This window comes from Desmodus rotundus, chromosome 10, assembly GCF_022682495.2.
Source record: "Desmodus rotundus isolate HL8 chromosome 10, HLdesRot8A.1, whole genome shotgun sequence".
In the NCBI taxonomy this organism is placed as follows: Eukaryota; Metazoa; Chordata; class Mammalia; order Chiroptera; family Phyllostomidae; genus Desmodus; species Desmodus rotundus.
The window spans coordinates 72,540,609-72,556,649 of NC_071396.1; the positions used below are offsets into that span (position 1 = coordinate 72,540,609).

The 16,041-nt window shown below is 37.6% G+C and overlaps 1 pseudogene; it reads left to right on the forward strand.

The window, feature by feature from the left end:
• The first annotated feature begins 6,074 nt into the window (after positions 1-6,074).
• LOC112322593 (peroxiredoxin-2 pseudogene) overlaps positions 6,075-16,041 on the forward strand; it is a 42,849-nt pseudogene continuing 32,882 nt past the window's right edge.

Sequence of the window (16,041 nt, forward strand, 5' to 3'; positions counted from 1 at the left end):
ACAAGTCAAATTGTGCAAGTTTGTACTTGGTCTTGGCCAGCTATACATCACCTCATGTGGCCATGGAAAGAATATTATGTTAAGTAGCAAGAGTGGGCTCTGGATATTTGCTGGATATTTAGTAATGAAGGACTTATTCTCCAGCTGCTGGAGGTGGTACCAGCAATGCCCCTCAGCCCTCAGCCCTATTTGGAAAGTGTTTTGGCAGAGAAGGTCTGCATTGTCCAAGGCCATGTTCCTTCCTAGAGAAGCCCGAGTCCTGTGGTCATCCTAGCTTCAGAGTTTTCTGGGGGATCAGTTGAGTTGACTTCAGCTTTGTTGAAGCAACTGCCTTTGCTCAATCGTGATTTGTTGTCTCCTCTTTCCTTATAATACAAGAATTGATCCTAAAAATTTCTTAATAAATTTCTTGTATGCTCATCTCTGTCTCATAGTCTATTTTTGTGGAGCTCATTTTATGACAATATCACATTTGGAGAAAGTAGAGATTTTTCTGAATTGATAGGAATTTGAACAAGATTTGAGGCTAAGGAAAGTTAGCAAATTAACAGTCCTTCTATATTGTTGCTGAAGAGACCCAGACACCATCAGCCCATCACCCATGGTTGCCAAAACCACAGCAGGGATTTAACTTCACAGGGCTTATAGTTTTGGCTGTAGGTTGGATTAGAGGTTCTGCCTCTCATTTGTATTCCTGTTTAGCTGGTTCCAATGTGAGGTTACCTATATATCTGATATAATTGCTCAAGCAAATCATTTTTTTAATGTTAATTCTAACCTTTTATTTTATGTTTTTTAAATATATTTATTGATTATGCTATTACAGTTGTCCCATTTCCACCCCCCACTCCACTCCATCTTGCCCACCCCCTCCCTCCCACATTCCCCCCCTATAGTTCATGTCCATGGGTCATACTTATAAGTTCTTTGGCTTCTACATTTCCTACACTATTTTTACCCTCCCCCTGTCTATTTTCCACCTATCATCTATGCTACTTATTCTCTGTACCTTTCCCCCCCTCCCCCTCCCACTCCCCTATTGACAACCCTCCATGTGATCTCCATCTGCATGGTTCTGTTCCTGTTCTAGTTGTTTGCCTAGTTAAGCAAATCAGTTTAATTGAGCAATTACTCAGATTCAGAAAATTCTCCAGAGGCGATGTCAGAATTTGAGTCTGAGGATATCCTGAGATATTCTGAGTTACACAAGAGTGATTGTAGTTTGTTCCGGCCTTAGAAGTTTATTGTGAAAAACTGAAATCCCAGTCAGAGTATTCATGAGAGAATCTCTGAATTAGTGTCTGCCATGACAAAGTAACTGCTTGAACTATAGCTGACCCATGAGGGAATCTCTGAATTGGATCAGAATCATACTTGGACCATTTCATTCAGTTTGGGGTCTTCTGGCATGTCATTGGAAAGATCCAATTCTCTAGGCTTGCATTTTTGGTTTGCTTTAAAATGATATAAAACCAACTGGACCACTAAAAGTTTTTTTAATGTCCTATGTATTTATTTGAATGACTTCCACATGAGATAAAGGAAGTGAGTGGTTCAAAGCTAGTTTTGTTCTCAATGCCATCATTCTGTGCGAAAGTGTACCTGTCAGAGCCAACCTCCCATTTTGAGCTCCTTCTCTCTTTCTTTTCTTCTGTGTTTCAATTTGTCTGTTATAATTGTCTTAAAAGCCCCCTACTAGGTTTTTTAAAATTGGTACAACTATTCTGAATGGGTCAGCATTTCTGTTGTGAGAAATTTAAGATAATAATTAAACTTATTATAAATAGACTTGATAATCCATTGCCATTGCTAGTTTGACCAGGCTGGTGAAAAGAAATGGAGGATGCTGTGCCTAGAAAGCAGAAGACCCAGGAACTTGGAAGATGAAGGAGGAACATGATATCCTCTTTACTTTTTTAGATGTTATATTTTAAAAGAGAAAGAAAACCAGTTTTTTTTCTATTTTCTCAGGAAAGCAGGAAGAGAATTAATGAGTGAAAATTAGAGGCAGAAGAAGCACTTTCTAGTAAATATTGTCTCAAATTGAAGTGGTATGTCTTACTAGGTAATAAATTTCATTTTATTAGTGTTCAGGGATAATCAATGTACTTGAGGGTTACTTTCCCTTGGATGGGGGACTGGATGGGGTACATTGCTACATTGGTACTCCCCAGTGATCACGCCTCCCAGTTTTTATGCTCTGTGAAATCCTGTTGCTTATTGACATTGACCTTGGCCATGTGATTTGCTCTGGCCAATGGTCTATTGGCAAGCATGTCCAAGCAAAGGCTTGTTGAGTGCTTGTGCACTGGAGTGGAACATTCCCTCTTGGATGTAAGGTGTTGTGTAATAAAGAAGCTTGGGCTAGACTCCTCAACTATGAGAGAGATTATTGGAGGGAGGCTAAACTCCCAGCTGAATGTAGCCACATGAGTGATTTCTGTCATATTATAGAGAGCAGGAAATCTATGTAAGTAAGCTCAGAATCACAAGAAATAATACATCGTTGTTGTAAGCCACTAAATTTTGGGATAGCTTATTACAAAGGAGTACATGATGAAAATACTGATTTACATAATCTTTAGGGTCCTCTACAATTCTTTTGCTCTCCAGCTAATTGTAAATAGTGGAGGAAGAACTTGAATAGATGGAAAAAGCATATGGTTATAAGCCACCCTCTGAGATACTGTGGTTCACTCCTTTGCTTGGGGGAAATGCATATTTAAACTACCTCTACTTCGTGACGATCTGACAAATACATAAATATCTCCCACAAAAGGAAACTTTATCTCTCCTCTTGTGCTGACTAATCCTGAACGTCTGACAGATTGTATAATGTGGGGATGGTATCCTGCCTTCGAACTGAGATGAGAAAGATAGATGAAGATACCAAAATTTCCCCCAAATTGTCACATTTCTGAATCTTCAACAGATGTTAAATGTAATTTAATCAGCATTGATTGATTCCGTACACTGTTTTCTCATATATTAAATGAGGTTCACTACCAGTTAGTAGGAAAAAAGAAAAAGTAAACAGAATGTAAGTCAATGTGTCCTTCAAAAATAAATTTGATATGATATTACATTTGACTTACATTTTTTAATAGCTATCATCTTGTCTTACTTTTTAAGAAATTCTTGCTGATCAAAATTTTTTTCCCTTTCCTATAGAGTTAGAAACAGGCAGTACAGGGGGAAGGCACAGATCTTCCCTCTGATGTGTTTGATTTATTGTGAATTTTGGCAAATTCACAATCACAATTTTAGCCTAGCCTTTAGGATATTTTTTTATGATGTCAATATATAAAACCATGATAAGGGTAAGATCAACACATTGCAGTTTCCTTGTGTATTATGCCTTCACTTATTTATTTTGGGGCAGTAGCAAGAAGATATATGTATTTTTGTAGTTAATTGTTTGCTTAAGGCTGGGTGATTACTACTTTCTCTAGTTTCATCAGTCAGAACATTTTGGGGGTTCCTTAAATGCTCTGCTATAAACTGGCACTGAAATTACTGCTGTGAGTAGAGCCCTCGTAACTCACTGCCAATGTAGTCAAGGTCCTAAGTGCAGCCCCTGAGTCAGCCAGAGTCTGCTGGTTTCTGACTCTTAGCTGACCATAGCCCTAATCCTCACTTCACATGTGGAACCCAAGGTAACAAGGTGAAGGACCAAGGATATCTTGGGCATACATATCACTCCTTCTGTGAAAATACCTAAATACTGAGTCTCTGTTTCAAGTGTTAAGGGTACTCTATGAGATAAACCAAAGAAGCACATAATAGAACATCTTGTAGAGGGAAATATGAGGTGGAAATTGAAGTAATGACGATAGAAAGCTGTCCTCATATGTCAGTGACGTTGTCCTGTGTACTTCATACTGGCAAAAGATGCTGAGAGGTCACTAAGAGAGTGAGGGGGTAGGTTGTGGTCCAAACTGAGAGGCTAAGAGCTGAAGCTGTGTAGAACTGGTTTAACTTAGGAGCAGGTAGGAAGGAAAGGCGTTGGGCCAGGGCCCAGTCTGCTCTAGGAAAGAAGGCTCGAGTGCCAGCCTCCCAGGCTCCCTGGGACATGAGCTCTACTTTGCAGTAGGCTGACATTATTTGGATTTTCTTAAAGAGTTAGTCAGGGTCATATAAGAACTATGCTTCCTGTGGTATGTCTATTCTTTTATAAGCTTATCTCTTGCAGCCAAAGTGAGAACTCCATCATCAATAACAAATACCATGGTCCTCAATTTCTTTCCTTCAATCCCTTTCCAACCAACCAAAAACCTGACTTCGCTTGCCAACCCATTTTCCCACAGAGAATGATCAAGTATGGAACTGTGTGTATGTGTTTAGAGGGTAGAAAACTTGAAGGGAAGTAGATGTTGTTCATTATAAAACTAGTCAAAGTTTGTACATCTTCAGAAGAAATAGATGGCACATTCCTTACCATCACATATCTTTAAAGTCCAGTTCATCTATGTCTAAGGGAAAATGTCATTTTAATGCAGTGTTCATCCTAAAGAAATATTAAAAATGGCTTGAAAAAATAAAATAGCTAATACTTATTGGGTGCTTATTGTTTTTTATTAACTCATTTATTCATCTAACAAAAATATAAGATAGATTCTGTTATTATCCATGTTAACAACTGAAAAAATGGAGGTATAGAAAAATCACGGAGCTGGTCCGAGGACTCTGGCAGAGTAAAGATGTCCACAAATTCTTTGGCACTCTCCCATTGAAAGGAGTCCCCTGTCCTTGAGCCTGGTAGGATCTAAGTTTGCCTTGGCTAAATGAATATACCAGAAATGATATTTTGTCAGTTTTGGGGTCCAGAACGTAAGGGTTTGACAACTTCTACTTCTTGGCTCTTCAATACTTGCTCTTGGAGCCCTGAGACACATGTGAAAGTCTGATGACCTGGAGGCTGGAAGGAGCCAAGTGGAGGGGCCACATGAGGACTGATGCCCAGTGAGCCCCAGTTGTCATGGCTGTAGCTCCCAGCTGTTCGGGTCACCCAGTCCAAGCCCCAGGCATTATGGCACACAGACAAACATTTTCTGCTGTGCCGTCAGAATTCCGGGCTCCGAGATTCATGAGTGAAATAATAAATGGCTACTGTTTTAAGCTACAGAGTGTTGGGGTAATTTGTGATGCAGCAACAGATACACAGAACAGTCACACAGCCATGACGTGTACAACCCAAGTGGATTCAGTGCAAGTGACCTCGCTCCAGAGTACATGTTCTTAATGAGTATTCTATTCAATGTATATATTTTTAATGACTATTCTATACAATGTATACAATGTTCTGCCACCTTAGTTCAAACAGAAATTCTCCCACCTCTGCAACACACTCTGGGTGGCCTTCTCCATTAGCCTACGTTATTTTCCCCTGGAGCTCTGTAGTCACCTGACATGTTGTGTGCTTGTGTTTATGCTTGCTTGCTGTCAGTCTCCCTCTGTCTCCAGTTGAATGGATCATACATAAGGTTTGCCTGAGCTATTGTTCATTGCTATGTTCCCAGAAACTAGAAGAGTATCTAACTTAAGTAGACACTAAATATTTTTGTAGTTTTTTAAAATATTTTTTTTATTGTTGTTCAAGTACAGTTGTCTCCATTTCCCCCCACCATGCCCCCCTGCCCAACCCACCCCCGCCTCCCACCCTTGAACCTACCCCCTTTGGCTTTGTCCGTGTGTCTTTTCTACATGATTGATGGTCCTTCCCCTTCTTTCCTTCATTGTCCCTCTCTCCCCTTCCCTCTGGTTACTTTCAGTTTGTCCTTAATTTCAATGTCTCTGGTTATATTTTGCTTGCTTGTTTGTTTTGTTGATTAGGTTCCACTTAAATGTGAAATCATGTGGTTTTTGTCCATTTTTGAGTGAATGAATAAATGATAGAAATGTTTTATTTTGAAATGGGAAATTCAGTATTTTTTAGTCACTTGAGACATTCTGTGTAGCTCTTGTGGTTTATTGTTCAGGGAGGAGAAAGAGAAAGGTCAGAAAAAGAGAAAGGTCAAAAAATGGATGATATATTAACCTCATAAAACAATTACCTGAGTTTAATCCAAGCCAGAATGGCATATCGTAAAAAAGCAATTGTGATGAGCCGCATGTTATTGAAGACAATACGTTTTCCTGGCTGCAAATCTGATAGTGAGGTCTGCAGCGAGGGTATGCAGAGCAGCGCCATCCCACGGAGTGGACCACGTCCTGCGGGTCTCACGTGGAATGTGAGTAATGGCTGGATGGCCTCCAAAAGTTACATTGGCTGAAATGATTCAATAAGGCAAAATACAATTATTTTGTTGGTTATAAAAGAAAGATAAGGTAACTAGCCCTTTCTAGGAGCCCTAGAGAAAAGACTGCCCTCTTCAGTTCCTGGTGAAGTATTATGGAACATAAATCTATATGATAGTGAGCTATAGTAGGTAGTTATTAGTTGAAAGTATGACATAAAATGAGATCCTGTTATTATAGTATATCAGCCAAAGAAATTTTGTACATGAGGTCAATAGGAAGACAGTAACAAGTTGGGAAATGCCTCTAAATATAACCTTTCTCAGTGAGTGATTTGCTCTGTGTGTTATTAGTCATTCTGGCTTCCAGAAGAAAGAATTAAGCCTGAATGATGTAACAGATTTAAACACTTTAATGAATGATAAAAAATGATGTCACTGAGAAATCATCAGCTTCTAAATCAATTGAGGAGGCTGAAGTTAGACCGAAGCTAAATGTATTCCGGTAGGTGTGCTGCGGCGGGAACAGGAAACGGCTCTCCATATGGTGTGGGTGAGGATCAAGCTCCCTCAGGAAGTTTAAACAATTCTCCGTGGGCACATAACTCATGCTTCATGATGTGAGTTTTAGAATTGTTTTCAAAAATTGGCACATAAAACCAAAGCTGTAGCCTTAGTATAAAACAACAAAAAAAGACAAAATAGAAACAGACTCATAGAAAACAGACTGACAGCTGTCAGAGGGGAGGGGGATTGTGGAGCTGAGTGAAAGAGGTGGAGGGATTAAGCAAAAAAAATTAAAAGAACAAACGAATCATTTCCTCCAGGCACAAATTACTTGTTTAACATTTCTGAGAAAAAAGAAGTTGGATGCTATTCATTTGGGGAACTGAAAGACAAAGTTTATGGTTAGTTTTATTTAATGAGTTAATATTTTTCTGATTACATAAGTTGCTCAGATAGCGTGAGGTCAATCATATGCACAGTTCACAAGAAATGCCACGTGTTTCAGGAGTTCTGCCGTGTGCGTCAATATCGGTGAAATGCAAATGTCAGTGAATTGGACCAAGAATTGGAAATCGACTTACCAGATGTCCCCTTTAGCCATATTTGTTTATTTACTGCAATCAGAATGTCTTAAAAACTGATCCTCCTCCATTCATACCATTTGTTTCAGTTAACCTTCAAAAGACAAGGACCAATGCAAATATTTAAAAAATGAAGATAGGGAAAATTTAATATAACTTCAGGCATTTATTTCCATAAATCTTAAAAAATATTAGTGACTTGTGGTGCTTTTTGTTTGACCAGAAGGAAATTGGCATGTGATTGAAATGATTTTTTTCATAATCTTGTATTCTATATTACTCACTGTTTAGTAGTACTACTGCCCAAATAGGAAACAAAAAGCTTATTTAAAAGAACTTTGTTTTAATTGTATTTTTAGTATGAGCAATTATAGATCAATTTATTGAGGGAATTACTTATTAATCCATTAAATTCTATAGCTTTTGTGGCTGAGTAATGATAGTCAACAATGACTCTGCTTCTGGGTTGAGGCACTGTTTTGTTGCTTTCCTTGTATTAACTTATTTGATCCTTATACCAACTTACCCCCATTTCATAGATGATAAAATAGAGGCACAGAGATGAGAAACTAGAGGTGACTGCTGGAGTCAGCAGCTACTAAGTGGCAGGCTGGACCTAGAATACAGGCACTCTGACTCGCCAGTCTGTGCTCCTAACCATGAGGCTCTACTGCTTCTTTAACACCGCCTGCCATGCAGTGGTTTTGCATTTTGCCTCATAGTTTTTCCAACTGAATTAGTATGTCAGTGTTGAAATAGTATCAGTTCATCTATCAAAAATAAAGATGTTTTCCTACTGTTATGCTCCTGATGCCAAAAACACAAGAATTAACATTTTGTGCTGATTTGGAGGTGCCTTGTAAGAAACAGATTTCTTTGCCTTCTTTTATTGTGAACCAATGGCACTCCAATAAATTCAATAAAGAATGAAGGAGATTTCTTTAGGTTAATGTGAGGTCAACACTGTGGGTGTGTGTATGTGGAGGGAGATGGCTTAACCATAGCAGTTTACCAGGAAGGAAGCGACTCAAAGTGATATTTTAGAGGGTTGTGGTATAGCTCACAAGTGCTCCTGCTGCTTGTAATGAGGGTTGTGGGAAGAAAATGAGCTGGTTTGTTTTAGAGTTCATGTTTTATGTAGTGGTAAGGAATATGGATATAATAAAATATTACTGCCCTTACAGATGGGGACATTGAAGAATAGAACCTGCTTGGAGATGTTAAGAGAAAACAAAGGCTGAGCCAGTTTGAGAAACAAAAACTTAGAATTATATAAAATTATAACTAGAGAGGTTAGGAGATTACAGTACTCAACCATCTCATTTTACAGATGAGAAAATGATCTCAGTGATTTTATAGGTTTCCTTTCTTTCTTTTGAATGTACGTATGTATTTATATATCTTATATACACCTTATCTCGTTCCCCAAACCCACAAATACAAGTCCAGTATAGAAGGACTTTGACGAGCAAGGAAATACGGTGAAGAGCAAATAAAGGTTAGAATGATGGGCGATAGTGACAGGTGATGTTAGTAAACAGATGCATGTTATGAGTCCCCAACTCTGTTAGAGGACCACAGATTTGGCCATCGGACCTCTAGCAATCAACCCGAAGAAACACGAGGCACATAGAGAAGGGTGTGGTTATAAAATGAGTAATATCCTCAACAAACAAATACCATAGACTTCATAAGACTGTGAAGGCTGTTGGCAGAACAAATTAGTGGAAGAATAATATGAACAGCTGAAGCAATGCAGGCCAGTTATGAAGGTGCCTCATGGTCTTCCTCAGGACAAAGTTTCAAATTTTAGAAGAGTGAACAGACAGCATATAATTCAGACAGTTCTGTAAAATACACTTTTCTCTCAATCAAGTTTCTAACTAAAAGAGTCAAGTACCAGTGAATTTGACATTATCCTCTCAAATAAGGATTTGGGGATAAAGGTAGTCTGTGTTCCAGGTAAATGCAGACCCATCACCCATATGCGTTATTGGAGTGCCACACAGTAGGAGCTCTTGTATCCTCCTTCGCACATCTTCTCCCCAGTCTAACATTTACACTTTGTCTTTTTGATATTGTACTTTTCCATTAGAACTATAAATTTTTACGTGTTAGAGTAGGAGACCACTCCAATGCCACAGAGTAGATACTGAGTAGATACTGAGGACTAAGGCAAGAGTTTCCCTAAAAATAATTTCGACTTTTTTCCAGAACATGAATGAACAGATGGGTGATGGAGATTCCCAACGCATGGCCACAAAAAACTTAGTTTGGAACAATTTCAAAGTGGGTGGTAATAAATGCCCACTATGGCCATAAAAATAAACCTCAGAAAGGGATTCACAGATCATCCAAACTTTGAGCAATGTAGTTTCCTACAGAATGCTCCAAGATAAAAGGATTACAAGATTACACCTGAATGAGGTGTGTTTATACACACACCACACACACACACACATATGTATATATATAACCATGTATAAATCCATATGGGATGTACTGTATGTCCTACAGACCCGATTATGGGAGCTAATGCCTGTTTCCTGGCATGATTGTTAACAGTACCTCCTTTATTATCGAAAGTATTCTGGCTTCTGTGATGCTTTTTGGTAACATTTCTAATGATAGAAGATGTTTACTGAAAATCTTATGTTAATGTTAAGTATTTTTCCAGAAATATTTTTCATGTTTCTTATTGGTTTTGCCTCCTGCATGTGGGGAAATGAAGAAATAAAATGGTCATTACATTTTTTTAAATGGCTCAAATTTTAATTTTAACATGCTGTTGAATCCTTTAATTTGTGTGTGTTTATGTATGTTGCATTAATTTTAAACTTTGGAGGCATTTCAGTGTTGAAAAGACCCACTGACATTGTAATTATCCTGTAGTTGTCCATTTGTCTCTAAACATGAAATTAAACCAAATAAAATACTTCCATTTGAAGGTGCATATTGACCTTATAATTAAATGTTATTCCTCTAAATGTTAAATAAAAGTATAAATTCTGACACACATGCAAGAAAGTGTACTGATTCAGAAGATAAATTATATGATCATATGACTCTTACCTGATTATTGGTTTTTGGAGTCAATGCTGAGGAGAAGTACACAGTAGCTGCAATCCTGTACTATTTTTAACAATAGCCATTGGTAAAACAGTGATCCGCTGCGCCTTGTGTAGAATAGTAACTGAAGAAACCAAGGCTTCCAATTTATTTATGAAAGCTTGCCATACATTTGAAGTAACCATTAAGTCCTTAACTTGTGGGCATAGAAGGTGACTCTTTGAAGGAGTAAATGGATCACATTCTGAGTACTACTAGATTATGTAAATATATGAAGAAGAATCTACACTAGTTTCTTGTGTAACTCTTTTTTTAAAAATGTGTAAAAAGATTTTATTTATTTATTTTTAGAGACAGGGGAAAGGAGGGAGAAGCAGAGGGAGAGAAACATTAATGTGTGGTTGCCTCTCACATGCCCCCTACTGAGTACTTGGCTCGCAACCCAGGCATGTGCCCTGACTGGGAATCGAACTGGCAACCCTTTGCTTTGCAGTCTGGAGCTCAATCCACTGAGCCACACCAGCCAGGGCTCTTGTGTAATTCTGAAGTAAAGAAATCTTTCCCCAAGACTTTTACATAGATTGAGCTTTGAAAACATAATCCACAGGACTGCATGAGGAAGTAGTGTCCTGATGCAATGAAAAATGTCTGGGATTTGCAACGTTCGGAGCAATTGACCTTGGTTTGTGCAGCTGGGAGAAATATGCAATTTAAGGATCAACTTGAATTGACTTTCAAAGACCTCTTTCACCAAATTTATACTGTAGTAAGTTTAGCCCTATTGTTATACCTAAGGGCCAAAGTCAGGCCCTAGGTATATCCAAGTTCTTTTGAGGCACAGAGTGGCTCAGTTTCCTTGTACAGATGTAATATAACTATAATTGTGGATGTGCAAAAATGTGAAGCAATGCATTTAACTTGAATTTTCCCATTGGTGGAGAACATTTCATCACTCTTCCAAGAACTTTCAGGACTCCCTAACCTTCTGTAAAATTGATTGTCCCTCCTATGTGTGCTTGCTAAATCTTTTATATATACAAATACATATATATATAAAATATTTATCTGCCACCATTACACATTAAAGTATTTGATTATGTAGTCATCTCCCATCAGATTTTGAATTCTATGGTAGCAAGGGCCACGTGTTATTTGCCTTAGTTTTTTTAGTGTTCAGCATAAGATCTGTGTTGAATAAATGGAAGAAAGTGTTTTATCCACTTATCTGATAATCTTTAAGTAGCAATTTTTATCACAACACTGTCTGCATAATATGCCATAGCCTTGTCATGTGGAATGATAAATGCAGCTTACTCTCCACCCATCCTGACTCAATAAAATGTATACCATTACAGCATGCTTAGTTCAGCATCCAGCCCCTAGAAAGTACCAAAAACTATCCTTTGAGTGAAAGGCAAATACGTAAATGACCTAATTCACCCCATAGAAATGTTCTTAAGAAGATAAACATATCTCAAAATGCTTAGGAATATTTCGGATTGATAATCCTCTGTAAACAAACTGGGTAGGAATGCTACCTAAGTCTGTGGAAAGTTATTTTATAAAGCAAAACATTCTGCTGCAAAAAAGTCGGTTGTGATTACATGATTTTATTTATGTAAATATATTTTGGGGTTCATATACTATTCTAATACAATAAATTTGAAGGGATACATGCAAAAAGTTTTTTCAAAAATGAAAAAATATTTTCATTATATGACAGGCATCTATAATTCATATTTATTAAATATTCCTTTTTCAATTTTGCCTTACTTAATTTTATTTTTAAATAAATAAAATTTTAAAGCTATATTTAAAGCTTTTTTTCTCCATCCCATTTCTCTTATTTCCCAAAGAAAACCAGTATCCGTAAGTTGGTGTGCTATTCCCGACACATATTTTTACTCTTTATATGCCTGTGTGTATCCATTTGGCTTTGTTTTACAAGATTTTATTTTTATTTATGTTTTTAGAGAGGGGAAAGGAGAAAGAAGAGAGGAAGAGAAACATCAATGTGTGGTTGGCTCTTGCACGCTCCCACTGGGGACCTGGCCCACAACCCAGGCATGTGCCTTGCCTGGGTACCAAACTGGTGACCCTTTGCTTTGCAGTCCAGCACTCCATCCACTGAGTCACACCAGCCAGGGCTTAGCATCTATGTTTACCAGGGATATTGGCCTATAATTTTATTTCTTTGTAGTGTCATTATCTGGTTTTCAAATTAGGATAATGCCAGCCTCATAAAATGAACTTGAGAAAGTTCCCTACTCTTGAATTTACTGGAATAATTTGAGAAGAATAGGTGTTAGTTTTTCTTTGAATGTGGTAAAAATCAACTGTGAAGCCCTCTCTGGTCCAGGTCTTTTGTCTGTTTGGAGGTTTTTTTTTTTTTTTTTTTTTTTTTTTTTTAACTACTGCTTCAGTTTCAGTCACTGTTATCTATCTATTCAGGTTTTCTGATTCTTTCTGACTTAGTTGATTATAATATTTTTTTACAATCCTTTGTATTTTTCTGGTGTCATTTGTTTCTTCTCTTCTTTCATTTCTGATTGCATTTGGGTCCTCCTTTTTTTTCTTGATGAGTCTGGTGAAACATCTGTTGATCATTTTTTATCTTCTCAAAGAACCAGGTCTTGGTATTATTGATCTTTTGTATTTTTTTAGACTCTGGTTTGTTTATTTCTGCTCTGATCTTTATTATTTCCTTCCTTCTACTTACTTTAGGCTTTGTTGTCCATTTTTTAGTACTTTCAATTTTAAAGGTAGATTGCTTATTTGAGATTTTTCTTATCAAAGATTTTAATGTAGCTAAATTTCTGTGTTTTCCTTAATTTTGTGGGAATCTTTTTTGCCTTAAGACATCCTTTTTTTGCTACAAACACGGGAACCTACAATTTGTCTTCTAGAGCTTTTAAAGATTTACATTTAAAATTTACATTTCCAACAGCAATGTGTGAGGGTTTCCATTTTTCCCCATCCTCATCGACATGTTATTTTTCTTTTACTTAACTTCTGAAAAAATTATAGCCCTCTTCAAGAATGTGAAATGACATTGCATTTTGGTTTTTGATTTACATTTCCCTAAAGACTAATGATGTTTGGTGATTTGTATATATATATTTGGAGAAATATCTATTTAAGTTCTTTGCCCATTTTCAAGTTGAGTTGTTTGTCTATATGTATTTTGGATGGTAGAGCCGAGCAGCTTTCTAGGGAAAGAGTGTATCACCCATTGAAACAGCAAAGTAAAGGCCTCCATGTGTGAATAAACATGCTTCATGCATCCAGAAGCAACAAGGGGGCCAGTGTTACTAGAGCTAATTAGTTACGAGGGAGAGTATAGACTCTGGGTTTTCATCTGAGCTTTGAAGGGGGTAATGACAGGATCTGACTTATGACTTAAGAGGACTCTGGCTCTGTCTGCATTGAGAACAGATTGTAGGCAACAAGGGTAGAAAGAGGGAGATCTCCTGGGAAGGTATTGAAGTAATCCAGGAGCAAGATGATGAAACCAAACAAGCCTGGTAGCTGTAAAAGTGGTAACAACATACAGGCAAGCACAGTTTCCTAGTGTGGATCTGGCCTCTGAGAGAAAACATAAAAAAAGGGTTAAAGGCCATTTTTCATCTTCCTTTCAGCTCAGCTATGTATATAGTATTCATTACCATTATTTTCTTAAATCTAGTGTTTCTGACTTTAGGGGAAGGGTAGCTCTGCGATAATTACTTCAGCCGACCATATTCTGGGACTTCAAGCCAATGAAATGAGTTTTAAAATATCATCTTGTGTTTGAATGTGTCTTTAAAAGTGTAGTTGTACATTCTTAGAAGTTTTGGCGAGTCCCAGCTCTTTAAAGAAAGTCTCTCAGAGTGCAGATTGTTTAATCCCTTTGAAGAGCTGCCAAGGATGTACTCACCACAAATGGATCAGACAACAGCAGGTACTCTGTGACGAGAGGGGTCCTTAATCCATCAGACACTTCCTGGTAAAGGAATAAGTATCTGAACAAGCATACAGGTGGGGTTTTCATCTCAATGCTAGGCATAATGCAGATATAGGGATGTTCTTTTTCTTTTGTTTTCTTTCAACAACAACAAAAAAAATGGGACTATTTAAAAAGGCTTTCTTTCATTAGATGACAGAGTTCTTTTGCTTGACAGGATTGGCAAAATATCCCACGATGATGAGGGCTTTCTGTATTTGTTGTAATGTAGTCCATTGGTAAACAGTGTCTGACCTTACCAAGTGCTTTGGGTCAGGAGACCATATAACTAAGACATCACCCAATATGGTAAAAAAATCAAAATCTTTTTTAGTGTTTGAAAAATTATGTTCTAATTATAATAGTATTTTGTAGTCTTGAAAAATTAAGGAAAATTCATACTTACAACCTATAGTGGATGTAGCAAGATGATGATTATTCTCATGATATCCATTCCCCTTCTGTTTGAGAAAGCCATTCCCACTTCTTGGTCATTAGCCAAAACAAATCAGTATAGAAATATTGTAGATACTGTAGCAGACAGACACCTATTCGTGAGAAGTGTGAAGTGACCCCCCTTCGTTCAGTAAATGCTGATTCTGTTACTGACATCTCCAGGGCTTGTTCTGCAGTACCAATCGTCTGCTTCATTTTGCACCGGAAATGGAAAGGGACCAAGGGAAGGGAGCTCCTTTTCCAGAGTGTTGCTTATTGCACATGGATGGAAAATATTACAACATTTGCCCAAAATAGTTATCCTTCTCAGATCCCTGAGATTTACTGAAACCCATTGTTTACAGAAGTATTTTGATTTTTATAGTGTCTGTAAGTAACCCGTTTCTATTTTCTTATTTTCCATTAAGGACAGTGGTCCCTAAACTTCGCTCTGGGCCCAGCCCCAGAGTTCTAATTCTATAGATGTGGGATGGGGCCCCAGGTTTACATTTCTCACAAGTTCCCAGCTTACTTGGACAGAAACCAGGCTTGGACTGTCTCTAGGCAATGGTTTTCAAGCTTGAGTGCACTTTCAATCACTTGGAGAACTTTCAGAAATCCCAAATAACTGACTGCATCCCAGACCAATTAAACCAGAATTCTGAGAATGAGACCTGGCATCAGAATTTTTAAAGCTTTCCAGATGATTTCAATGTATGGCCAAGTGTGAAAACCTCTGCCGTGAGGTCTTCCAAAGGGCAGCGGGATTTACTGGACGTAATGATTGCCAGCACGCTGCCTGCGCGATTGGACTGCTTTCACCCCATCTCCACTACCTCCGTGCTGGGAAGGGAGCGTGTGAAAGGAGAAATAAAGCACTATGCAAATATAGAACTCTCATCATAAAACTTTCAGCAGATATTTTGACACATGAGTTTAACAAAGAGTAGAAATTTCTCCAAGTGTCACTTAGTATCAATCTAAAAATTAATTATTGGCAGCAAATTTTGCACATTGTTATAATAAAGAGGGAAAATACTCATTTTTAAAATGTCTTTTTGGGTTATTGTTTTGTTGATATTTAGGCCATCTTATGGAGAACCAAGTTAGTATGGGCAAAGTGACTCTAACTTGATTTTATTTAAGTATTGGCATTATGTTTGTATTTTTTTTGTCATTGTTGAAGTGACCAGAAGCTTTGTCATTAAAAAACAAACAAACAAACACAAAA